The sequence below is a fragment of the Hyperolius riggenbachi genome, chromosome 12, assembly GCF_040937935.1.
Source record: "Hyperolius riggenbachi isolate aHypRig1 chromosome 12, aHypRig1.pri, whole genome shotgun sequence".
NCBI classification, from domain to species: domain Eukaryota; kingdom Metazoa; phylum Chordata; class Amphibia; order Anura; family Hyperoliidae; genus Hyperolius; species Hyperolius riggenbachi.
In genome coordinates, this window is record NC_090657.1 from 35065750 (window position 1) to 35077110 (window position 11361).

At 43.5% G+C, this 11361-nt stretch overlaps 1 protein-coding gene across 1 annotated transcript in view; it reads right to left on the reverse strand.

The window, feature by feature from the left end:
- LOC137541490 (keratin, type I cytoskeletal 13-like) overlaps nt 1-15 on the reverse strand; it is an 18478-nt gene extending 18463 nt beyond the window's left edge. The window contains exon 1 of the mRNA XM_068262802.1: nt 1-15. This exon is cut by the window's left edge and continues 708 nt beyond it. The gene's annotated coding sequence lies outside the window, so the exon portion shown is untranslated.
- Nucleotides 16-11361: the final 11346 nt, after the last annotated feature.

Here is an 11361-nt window from a genome sequence, read left to right on the forward strand (position 1 = left end):
GTGGCTTGTCTTGCACCCCACAAGTCTCCTTATAAATCCTTTTCGATGGGTGTCACCTTTCAAAACCTAATTAATATGCACTACGTGTGACTGCCAGGAGTGATGTACATGCCAATAATGAATTGATTAGACATATGCTCATCTTTTTTTTTTCATTATTTTCTTTCTTGGATACTGTTGACACACAACTTTCGCAGGTGAGGTTTTTTTTTTCTTTTGTTTATCTTTACAAACCTATAATTTATTCTGGGAGGATGCCTGCGTGTACTGGCTGTGGTGTATCACATAATGACATTTCAATGAACTCTTCACAGAGATCAAAATCCACCCACATCCCTAATTCAGGCGAGGAACATGAGCACTAAGATGTTAACACCAGGGGGCTTGTTCAGACAGCAGAGAACAGCCTAAGCTGCATGATGGTAGTTTTAAAGTGTAGCAGCCCACAGTCATCAATCAGGCTTCAGTTTTAAAGTAAATCTGTAAGTAAAAAAAAAAACCTTTGGGGGATACTTACCACAGGAGGGGGAAGCCTCTAGATCAGGGGTCAGGAACCTTTTTGGCTGAGAGAGCCATAAACGCCACATATTTTAAAATGTATTTCCGTGAGAGCCATACAATATGTTTCAAACTGCGACAGTGAGCATGCGCAGCAGAGGGCTGTCCCTGTTGCCATGGTGATGTGTATACAGTTGATCCACAGACAGTGGAAGTGTCAGACACGTCTTTAGCTCCTCTTGGGTTTCAGCAACATCAGCAATTTCCCCGTGAGCCAGACAGGAGGAATACCGACTAACAGCTTGTACAATTAGCTACCTGACTTGGGGATTGATTCACTTTGTAAGATGAGATCCCTGAACTTTGACCCAATAGGGGATCTTGTCCTACAAAGTCACTGGACCTGACAAGGGCCAGAGTGGGACAATTGAAGCAGTTGCATTTTGGGGGTAGCGCAAGTAAGTTAGTAGTGCATTCTACAGCAGTAGTGTGCCTACTTTGACAATGTTACTTGCGCTGCCACACTGAGATGTGCTGCTTGAGCAGTGTAGCTTAGTGAATCAACCCCTACTGATTTGTCTGTGAGCCAGATGTAGCCATCAAAAGAACCACATCTGGCTCCCGAGCCATAGGCTCCCTACCCCTGCTCTACATCCTAATGAGGCTTCCCCATTCTTTTCTGACCCGACAATCGAACGCTGGAAGGCCCCGAACACTGATGAGGTAAATATTTACCTACCAACATCCAGCGCAGGCTGAGACCTATCGGAAACCCGCTACTGCACCTGTGCTGGAGCTGAGAAAGGTAAGTATTGCAGGCGCAACAGCCGACATCCTTCTCGGCTGTGGTTTTGGGGGCTTGCCACACTGGATAGCCTCATTAGGATCCAGACACTTCCCCCTCCCAAGGTAAGTATCCCCCAGAGGGGCTTTTTTTCTTACAGCTTAACTTTAAGAAGCTGGCGCAGTGGACACAGATAAGATTGTTGGCTATGGGTACCAAATTTTTAGCTTTTCTTCATTGTACTAAAAGAACTCTTGAATAGAAGGCAACCAGGTGAAATGTTAAAGGCAACTATGCACATTTATTAATCCCTGTGAGGGGATTTAATTTAACTAAATTGTCTATATTCTGGACCACAATCTGATTGGCTAGCAGAGTTGTGCAGAAAATTAGCCTTCAAAGCCAGGGCTGTGGAGTTGGAGTCAAAGAGTCGGAGCAATTTTGGGTACCTGGAGTCGGAGTCAGTGTTGGAGCTGGTGGTTTCATAATCTGAGGAGTTGGAGTCGGATTATTTTTGTACCAGCTCCACAGCCCTGGAGCTGGAGGACTCTGGGTTGAGGAGTCAGAGGCAGAGCAAGTTTTGGTACCCAGAGCCGGAGTTGGAGTCGGTGGTTTCATAAACTGAGGAGTCGGAGTTGGATTCGGATGATTTTTGTACCCACTCCACAGCCCTGTTCAAAGCAAATTTTTGACGCCCAGGATGTAGGAGCTGCAGATAGCAAATCAAAGCTTTTAGCCACTGACCTATTAGCTGATTTGATTAGCTAGGTCCTGCTTTCACATCCTAAATGACACAGAGAATTGCATCTAAATTCTCTACTCATCCTGTAGGCCAGTAGCTCTGGCCAGACAGAGATTTTGTTTATGCTTTGACCAACCAACAACCCTATGCATCCTATTTAGGCTAGATTCATACCAGCATTGAACGGTATTAGGAAAGGGGGTTATATCAACATTGTCATGCTAGTAAGTGGTAGTGACCCATCCATTTTCCATAGTAACATGGGTTGTCCATGAGATGGTCCAAGTATGCTGTATGCAGCATTCACCAAACACGATACCGAGTGATCAGGGTGAACACAACCATTGAACTCCCATTTTTGTATTTTCCCTGAGTTTCCCATTTTCTCATCTAGCATGGTAGTTAATCTCTTACCTCTCCGGAAGATAGGACACCAGATCAATTGGAAAACTGTTTATGCAAAACACAGACAACGCGTTTCATGGGTACTAGCCCGCTTCCTCGGGTCAATACACAGTGCCTTGTAACAGTGTACATAGAGTATGGGCACCTCTAAAACAATGTTTAAAGATATGTAAGGGGGGCTGTTAGTGCAAATGATGCCAATCCAAAAGCTGGTAGGCACGATTGATAAGGGAGCAGCTACTACAAATGTTTCAAGAATGCGCTACTGGATCTTTCTCTTTGTCCAATTTCGCCTAATTTTCTTGCATTTTATGAAAGATGGAAAGCTGAGATGTCACAGTGAATTGTATAAGTGTAGCGAAAGTTAATACTGCTGGGAAAAACTGGGTCAAGAAAGCTGGAAGAGGTGAGTGCTTGAGGCAGGGCCGGATTACCGACCAGGCAACAAAAGCAGTCGCTTGGGGCCCCATTCAGAGTCAAAGGGCCCCATCAGCAAATAAACCAGCCCTCACCATCCTGTCAGCAGTGCAGTGCAGTAACTATGGAAAGATGCACATCATTTTAAAGCTCTCTTTCTACTCTTCCCAATGATATATAAACCGCCGCCCTATGCCTTTTAGTTTTCGCTATTTTCACGATTGAAATCGCGGCCGCGGCAATTTCGATCATGAAAATAGTGAAAAAAGGCGTAGGGTGGCAGTTTATCTATCATTGGAAAGAGGAGAAAGAGAGCTTCAAAATGATATGCATCTTTCCATAGTTACATTGTATTACACAGGATGATTAGCAGCTCGATTCAGCACAATGCAATGAAATATAAGGGGGATATAATTGCAAACATCATGCTGGTAGGTGTGAGGATGTAATTAATTAGTTGTGGGTATGCTTAAAGGCATACCCACAGGCACTGCTCGGAGTCCCTTTAAGGGCTCTGCCTCTGACACAGGAGACCAGGGTTCGAATCTCGGCTCTGCCTGTTCAGTAAGCCAGAACCTATTCAGTAGGAGACTTTAGGCAAGTCTCTCTAACACTGCTACTGCCTATAGTGGCTGCAGCTCTGGTGCTTTGAGTCTGCCAGGAGAAAAGCGCGATATAAATGTTATTTGTCTTGTCAAATGATGCCGTGCGCTGCTGATTGTCTTCAGAGCCAGGCTCTCCTCCTAGGTCCCCCTCCTGCTACTGTGCGCTCTGCCACTGCCCACTCCTCCCTCCCTTCCCACAGAGAACCACAGCTGCAGCAAGAATGATAGCAGCAGGTGGCAAATACTCACTCACCTATCCATGATCCAAGTGATAGAGATCCCATCATCTGAAACCCATCTGTCTATTCTACAGTGCAGCCACTCGCTCTGAACTTCCTGATTCTCAGATCAGACAGGAAGTAGGAAGTAGTTATAGTAGTAGTAACAGAGCGGCAGCACTCTAGAGGAGACAGATGGGCTCCGGATGACGGGGCCTCTATTGCTTGGATCACAATAGGTGAATGTGAGACCTAAATTAAGGTTCAGCGCTGCGTAATATGTTGGCGCTTTATAAATACAATAAATAAATACATAAATGTGAGTCATCTGGTGCTGTCATTCTCCCCCGCTGCGGCTGCCTTCTCTGCTGGACTATCGTATTTACTGGGATGGAGGCTGCATGGTGGCTGTCTAGTTTGAGAGGAAATCGGTTGTTCGGTGGTGGGGGTGGTTATGTAATTCTGTCTGGGGAACGGCTTCCGGTTTGGCGGTGTCCAGAACTTTCTGCTATTGCCAGGCTGGAGATACGGGGGAAAGTGCTGCTGCTGTGATATCTCGCGCCCTCTTCTCAGGGGTGCCCCAGCCCCTGAGTGCAAATGTCCCAGCCATTTATCTCCCACTCTGCATTTTGCCACTGCTATTCCCTGCATTGTGCACCCACAGAGAAAAGTGGGCTGTTGCCCATAGCAACCAGTAGCTCAGCTGCCCCAGGTGCGTGCGGCATGTTGCTGTGCAGCTGCATCTTCTGATTCTATTACGACATGATGGGGGGGCCCAAATCAGTTACTTTGCTTAGGGCCCCATTTAGCCTTAATCCGGCTCTGGCTTGAGGGATCTCAGTCTTTTGCAGTTACTAATTCTTGAACTGCAAAAATGATTATAAATTATAAATGTTATTCCTATTCAATGCTAAATCATGAAATCCTCCTTTTACCTTGAATATTTGCTGTGGCAGGTATCTGCCAAACAGGAGTAGCATGCAAAAGATCCAGAGACTGAGCCACAGCAAGAATATAATGGTGGAAACCTTGGACCAGAGCTCCACCAATAGAAAGCCTTAAAAAGGAGCTGTCAGCCATACTATCTCAGAAAAAACACACACATATAAGTAGATAAATACTTGCTCTACTTACATAACACATGTATTGCACTGTCCACGTTTTGATTTTAGTGATTTTCTACAGTAAAAAAAGAGAAAAGCCATTTTAATTGTGGCTAACCCTTACTCTCCTCTGCCTGATTGTGTATGTATTGCCCACCCTCCACTATAGAAAGTGCATTGTCTCGAGGCGCATGCGCGAGCCGCGGGAGATGGCCGCATAGGAGAGGAGCTCCGTATTCCACCGCCGCCAGCAGCGATTCCCTCCGCTTACCCAGCCTCATAAACGGGCGGCTTGGCACGGGACGACCTCCGCATCCTTCTCCGCAGCCTATGACAGGCAAAGGGGCCCAGAAAAACACCTCTACAGCGGGCACCATGGAAAAGTTCCTGCGCCCCCCTCCCAGCCAAGATGGCGCCGGCCACGCAGCTCTACAGGACTCTCAGCTCTCTGACCAGGCAAGTGCAGGGGGGAACACGCAGCTTCTCACAGCAGACCTGCTGGAGCAAACACTAAACAGACACTACCACAGCCTCCATGACTCCCTACAAAATGTTATACTATCTGCTGTACAGGAGCTCCGGGCAGACATATCAGGGCTGGGGGAACGCACTCAGGCATTAGAAGACAAGATGGATGCTCTAACTGTTAAACAAGCTGACCTAGCTGAGGAGCAGCAACTCATGCAGTCTGACATAAAATCAATACGCACAGCACAGGAAGACATGGAAAACAGAGAGCGGAGACAAAATGTACGCATTAAAGGGGTATCCATGTCCTTAAAAAGTGAACACATTGTGACCCACTTGAAAGAACTGTTCCATACTATTCTGCCTGATATGCCAGAAGAAATGTGGAGGATTGATAGAGCCCACAGATCTCTAGGTGAACGGCGCCCTGGTACTTCAAGACCCAAAGACATTATCGCGAAACTGCACTACTATGAGGCCAAAGACGCCCTGTTTAGAGCTCTTAGAAATACAACCACCATCTCATTTAAAGGAGACGATATTGCTATATACAACGATCTATCATTAATAACACTGGCTAAACGCAGAGCTCTTAGGCCAGTTACGCAGCTACTCAGGGATGCCAATATCCCATACAAATGGGGTTTTCCTTTCCGACTGATTGTAAACAAACAGGGCCTGACCCTCACTTTATCTGATTTTGACGATGCACCTTTATTTCTTAAACAAATGGGACTTAAACTTCCTAACACTTCTACATCTGCGTCCCGCTCGTCACCTATGTCATCACCCCCACGGAAGATGCGACATGTCTCAGAATGGTCGAAAGGTCCGATCCGCAGTATTACCTATCCTGACAGAGCTGACAATATGGAAGACCAACCATCTGGAACCTGAGCATGGGCCTCAACATAACTTTCTGCGTCTCCTACGGAGACAGGATATTGCCCTCAAACTGCACGCCCACTTCACATATCCAGCTTATCTGTTCTCCCCCTCTATAACCGTTAAGCTTTATTCGATTAACTGCCTCTTAACCATAGAAGCGAACTGAATACACTCCCAAAGCTGGCGGTGGAGACCGGTTTCTCTCACTACTATACCACATTCTGTTTACTATGTTGATTGTTATTTGCCTTCTCCTGAGACTCCTCATGTACCTCCGGGGGACCTTTCCTCAATTTGATCAATCGTTCCTACGGGTGACCAACTTGGGGAGGTCTCCATATAGGCAACAGTTTTATGTTGCCCCTACAACAGACCACTGTAATAACAGTGGCATGTTCCACCAGATTAATGTTCAGATTATTATAAATGTTTTTAGTTTTGCTTTTCTTATTACTGTTACTTCTCCATCTATATTAGGTATCGTTTTTAGGTCTATTGGGTCTGTCTTAGGAATATATGCAAACGCTCACATCATCTTTGATAATGGTTAACTTTCTGACCTTAAACACCAAGGGACTAAACACACCTCAGAAGAGGTTCTCTCTGTTTAAAGATTTACGAAGACTAAATATCGATTTAGCATTCATACAAGAGACTCATATATGCAAAAAAGATCCGCCTCGTCTCTATAACAAGCTATATTCTGAGGTGTGTTTAGCCTCAGGTCCCAAAAAAAAAGCAGGGGTAGCCATACTCTATAAAAAAACACTCCCTCTACAGATCTCTACGACTGTCGCAGACCCCAAAGGGCGTTATCTAATCCTAATTGGTTCCTTATTAGGTAAACCTATCACTTTGGCTAACGTATACGTCCCCAATCAGGACCAAATACCGTTTCTAACAACCTTTCTTAGGAAACTATTTAAAATCACTAAGGGCACTCTACTGATAGGGGGAGATTTTAACCTAGCCTTCTCTGACATAAAAGACCGATATATCCCTCCTAACAAGACCACTACATCCTCCCACAATCGTAATTCTCGTAAATTCAGAACACTACTGAGACAATATAGACTATTAGACCTATGGCGGATATCCAATCCCACCTCTATAGAATATACCTTCTTCTCTCCACCACATGCATCCCACTCCAGACTAGACTACCTGTTCTCAACAGCCTCTATATTACCTTTATTGAAGGAAGCTGAAATACAACCAATCGCATGGTCGGACCACCAAGCTGTTACTGTAGAGATTGACCTATTCTCCCATAGTCATAAACCGAATTTTTGGCGGTTAAATGAAACTCTACTACAAGATAAGGAACTTTTTTCAAGACTAACAAATGATCTGCAATCCTACTTTGACATAAATAAGGGCTCTGTTTCCTCGGTAGGGACTCTCTGGGAAGCTCATAAAGCTTTTATCAGGGGACTATTCATCTCGGAAGCTACTAAACGTAAAAAAGCAGCATCATTCAAACTCTTAACCCTTCACTCAAAACTTAAACAAGCACAAAACCTCTATAAAGATGATCCCTCCCAGACGCACTACACCAATTTACACACTATAAAACAAGACATTCAAGCCCTCCAATCCACACAGTTAGAAAAAAGCCTGAGATGGACCAGACAACTCTTTTTTGAAAGAGGCAATAAACCCCACACCATTCTCGCTAGAAAATTAAATCCAAAATCATCCCAACAACTCATTTACTCCATTAAAGACCCTCAAGGAACCACACACTTCCATCCTCAAAAAGTTGCCCAAATCTTCACAGAATACTATCAGCAACTCTATAACCTCCCCCAACCACTCCACCACCCCACACATATGCTTAAAATAGACGAGTTCCTAAATCAACTACCTTTACCAAAACTAACGGAAGATAACGTCCAGCTTCTAAACTCCCCTATAACAACTAAAGAAGTCCTAGATGTAATCAAATTCTTACCTTCTTCTAAGGCCCCTGGCCCTGATGGCCTACCATACTCCTACTACAAAAAGTTTAAATTCATCTTAGCTCCCTATCTGACCCTCTTAGCTAACACACTTATGGAAGGGAAAATTGCCCCCAACTCATTTTTAAGCTCCCTAATCACCATGATCCCTAAGGAAGGGAAGGACCCACAACTCCCACAAAGCTACCGCCCAATATCACTTCTTAATGCGGATCTTAAAATAATCACTAAAGTTCTAGCTAATCGCTTAAATCCAATCCTCACATCCCTAATCAATAATGATCAGGTTGGTTTTATAATGGGCCGCCAAGCAGGAGATAATACAAGGAAGGCAATTAATTTGATAGAACTAATGAATAGATCTAAAGAGCCTTCTCTGCTTCTGAGTTTAGATGCAGAGAAGGCTTTTGACAGACTATCTTGGCCATTCCTCTTCAGAGTTATGGAACATCAGGGGTTCGATGGACCCTTTCTAACTCTAATACGATTCCTCTATTCCTCTCCATCCACCTCAGTAAAATTACCCTTTGCGTCCCCAACACCCTTCCCTATCCTTAATGGTACACGGCAAGGATGTCCCCTCTCCCCTCTATTATTCGCCCTCAGTATAGAGCCACTCGCTTGTGCAATACGACAGAACCCGGATATTGTGGGCGTTAGGCAAGGAACTCGAGATTATAAAATTTCGCTTTTCGCGGATGACATCCTCCTAACCCTGACTCAGCCGCTCATTACACTCCCTGTCCTACATACTATACTACGGAACTTTGAGTCCATCTCAGGCTTTAAACTCAACCAGGACAAAACTGAGGCACTACCTATCAAGATCCCACAAAACTTACTTGACACCCTACAAAACACTTTTCATTATAACTGGAAGACACATGCTATCAAATACCTGGGTATTTACCTGACTCAAACTTATTCTACATTATATAAAGCAAACTATCCATCTCTGATCCAATCTATACTCTCAGACCTACACAAATGGACGGCATATAAAATATCATGGATTGGCAGAATATACTCCCTCAAAATGAATGTCCTGCCACGATTACTGTATTTATTTGAGACCCTCCCCATCCAAGTACCACCCTTACAGTTTAAAATATTACAACGTGCTTTCTTAAAATTTGTTTGGAATAACTCCAAACCCAGAATTAAATCCACTATTTTAATGGCACCCAGGGAACAAGGAGGTCTGGGATTACCCAACTTAAAATTATACTACCAAGCGGCACATTTAAGGCAACTTTCTGAATGGTCTGATCTCAAAACATTCACTAAATGGGGCTTTATTGAAGCAATGAGTATTTTCCCAATATCATTACCAGCTCTAATCTGGCCCCAGACCCCGCCAAAGATCCCTACTGCTCAATTACTCCCTACTATTAAATTCACTCTGCAAATATGGCGGGCAACCGCAAAAACTGCCAACCTTAGATCCCCCTTATCCCCACTTTACCCTATACTAGGAAACCCAGCTTTTATCCCAGGTATGGCAGAGGATTTTATGGGTAGATGGTTCACCCTTCAATATACTAAATTTAGCAATTGGACTGACATACGAACAGGAAAAATTGTAACTAAAGAAACAATAGAGGAGAAAGTACGATTCACAGCTAAGCTCACTATGGAATACAATCAAATTTATCATTTTTTGAAATCCCTTTCCAAAGACAACAACCCTATACCTACTTACACTCCATTTGAACGTCTATGTGATTATAAAGGGCATCAAAAAGGCCTTATATCAGCAATTTATGTCTTGCTTCTTGATAAATCCGGTTCTGCAAAACCTAACCACTCATATATGACAAAATGGGAACAAGCTCTGAACCAAACTATAAGTCTAGAAGATTGGTCCTCTATCTGGGAAAACGCTAAACACACTTCTATGTGCACACAAGTGAAAGAAAATATCTATAAAATACTATTCAGATGGTATAGAACTCCTGAAGTATTAGCTAAAATTTATCATGATGTGTCCAACACCTGTTGGAGGGAATGTGGCCACATAGGTTCCCTGGAGCATATCTTCTGGTCTTGCCCAGCTATTCAACCTCTATGGATAGATATCCAGACTTTGATCTTAAAAGTAACAGGTATACACATTCCCATGGATCCTATATATATGCTATTAGGCAAACCTATCCCTAAAGTCAAAAAGTATACCATGAGATTAATAACTCACATTCTCACGGCCGCTAGACTCTCTCTGGCCTCCAACTGGCGCAGTCTTTGTAGTCCCACAACACCCGAGATTATGGCTAAAATCAGATGGACTAAGCTAATGGAATTTTTAACAGCTCTATTACGAGATTCAGAAACCACCTATGATAAAATATGGGATCCATGGGAAACATATTTCTTGAACTATATGCCCCCATGATTGAATTGGAAGTTTGAATGGTAACAGGGACCTGAGGAAATTATACCTTAAACATCAACTACTATACGGAAAGACAGACCCACATAAATAGACCTTCTCCTCCTAGCTCTATTTTTCTCCTTATTCTTTCTAAGTTTTATTTTTCTCTCAATATATACCTCCTTATCTTCTGCCTTACAATGTTAATAATACTTTTTAAGGCTATTTATAGCACCAAGGTACAAATAGAAACCGATACCGTTAGAAGGACGATAAAATGTCATAACCACTGATATATATGTACCTCTCCTGCTTACAGAATCCTGCATATGTGTATATATTTACATATATATAATGATCATTCAATGTTTTTGATCTAGCTGCTTATGCTTTGTGAATTCACTTAATAAAATTTTGTGTTAAACGAAAAAAGAAAGTGCATTGTCTCAGCATGAAAAATACTGGCCAGTGGCCAATCAGAGAGGAACAGAGGTGTGGGAGGGGAAAACAGGAGGGAAAGAGTCCAAAAAAAGGACAACCCAGCATGCCCTGCAACTTCCTTTTTGTGTACTAAATTTTGTGTACCAAATAAGCGTCAGGTAAACTGGGGAATGATCATTTATCAACAAGAAAAGTAATAGTGATTTTAACTTTTGGATTGCCTGGTTAGCATCCTATTTACTTGTGTACCAGATAAAAATAAAGAAAGAATTGATTTTATGCCCGACACTTACACTTTAAAGAGAACCAGAGATGATTTAAAAAAAGCTTTTATACATACCTGGGGCTTCCTCAAGCCCCATATGCACGGATCGTTCCCACGCCGCCATCCTCTGCTGCCTGGATCCGCCGGTACCGGGTCCCGTCATTGCCGCGAGTCGGCCAGTCGGCGGCGGACGCG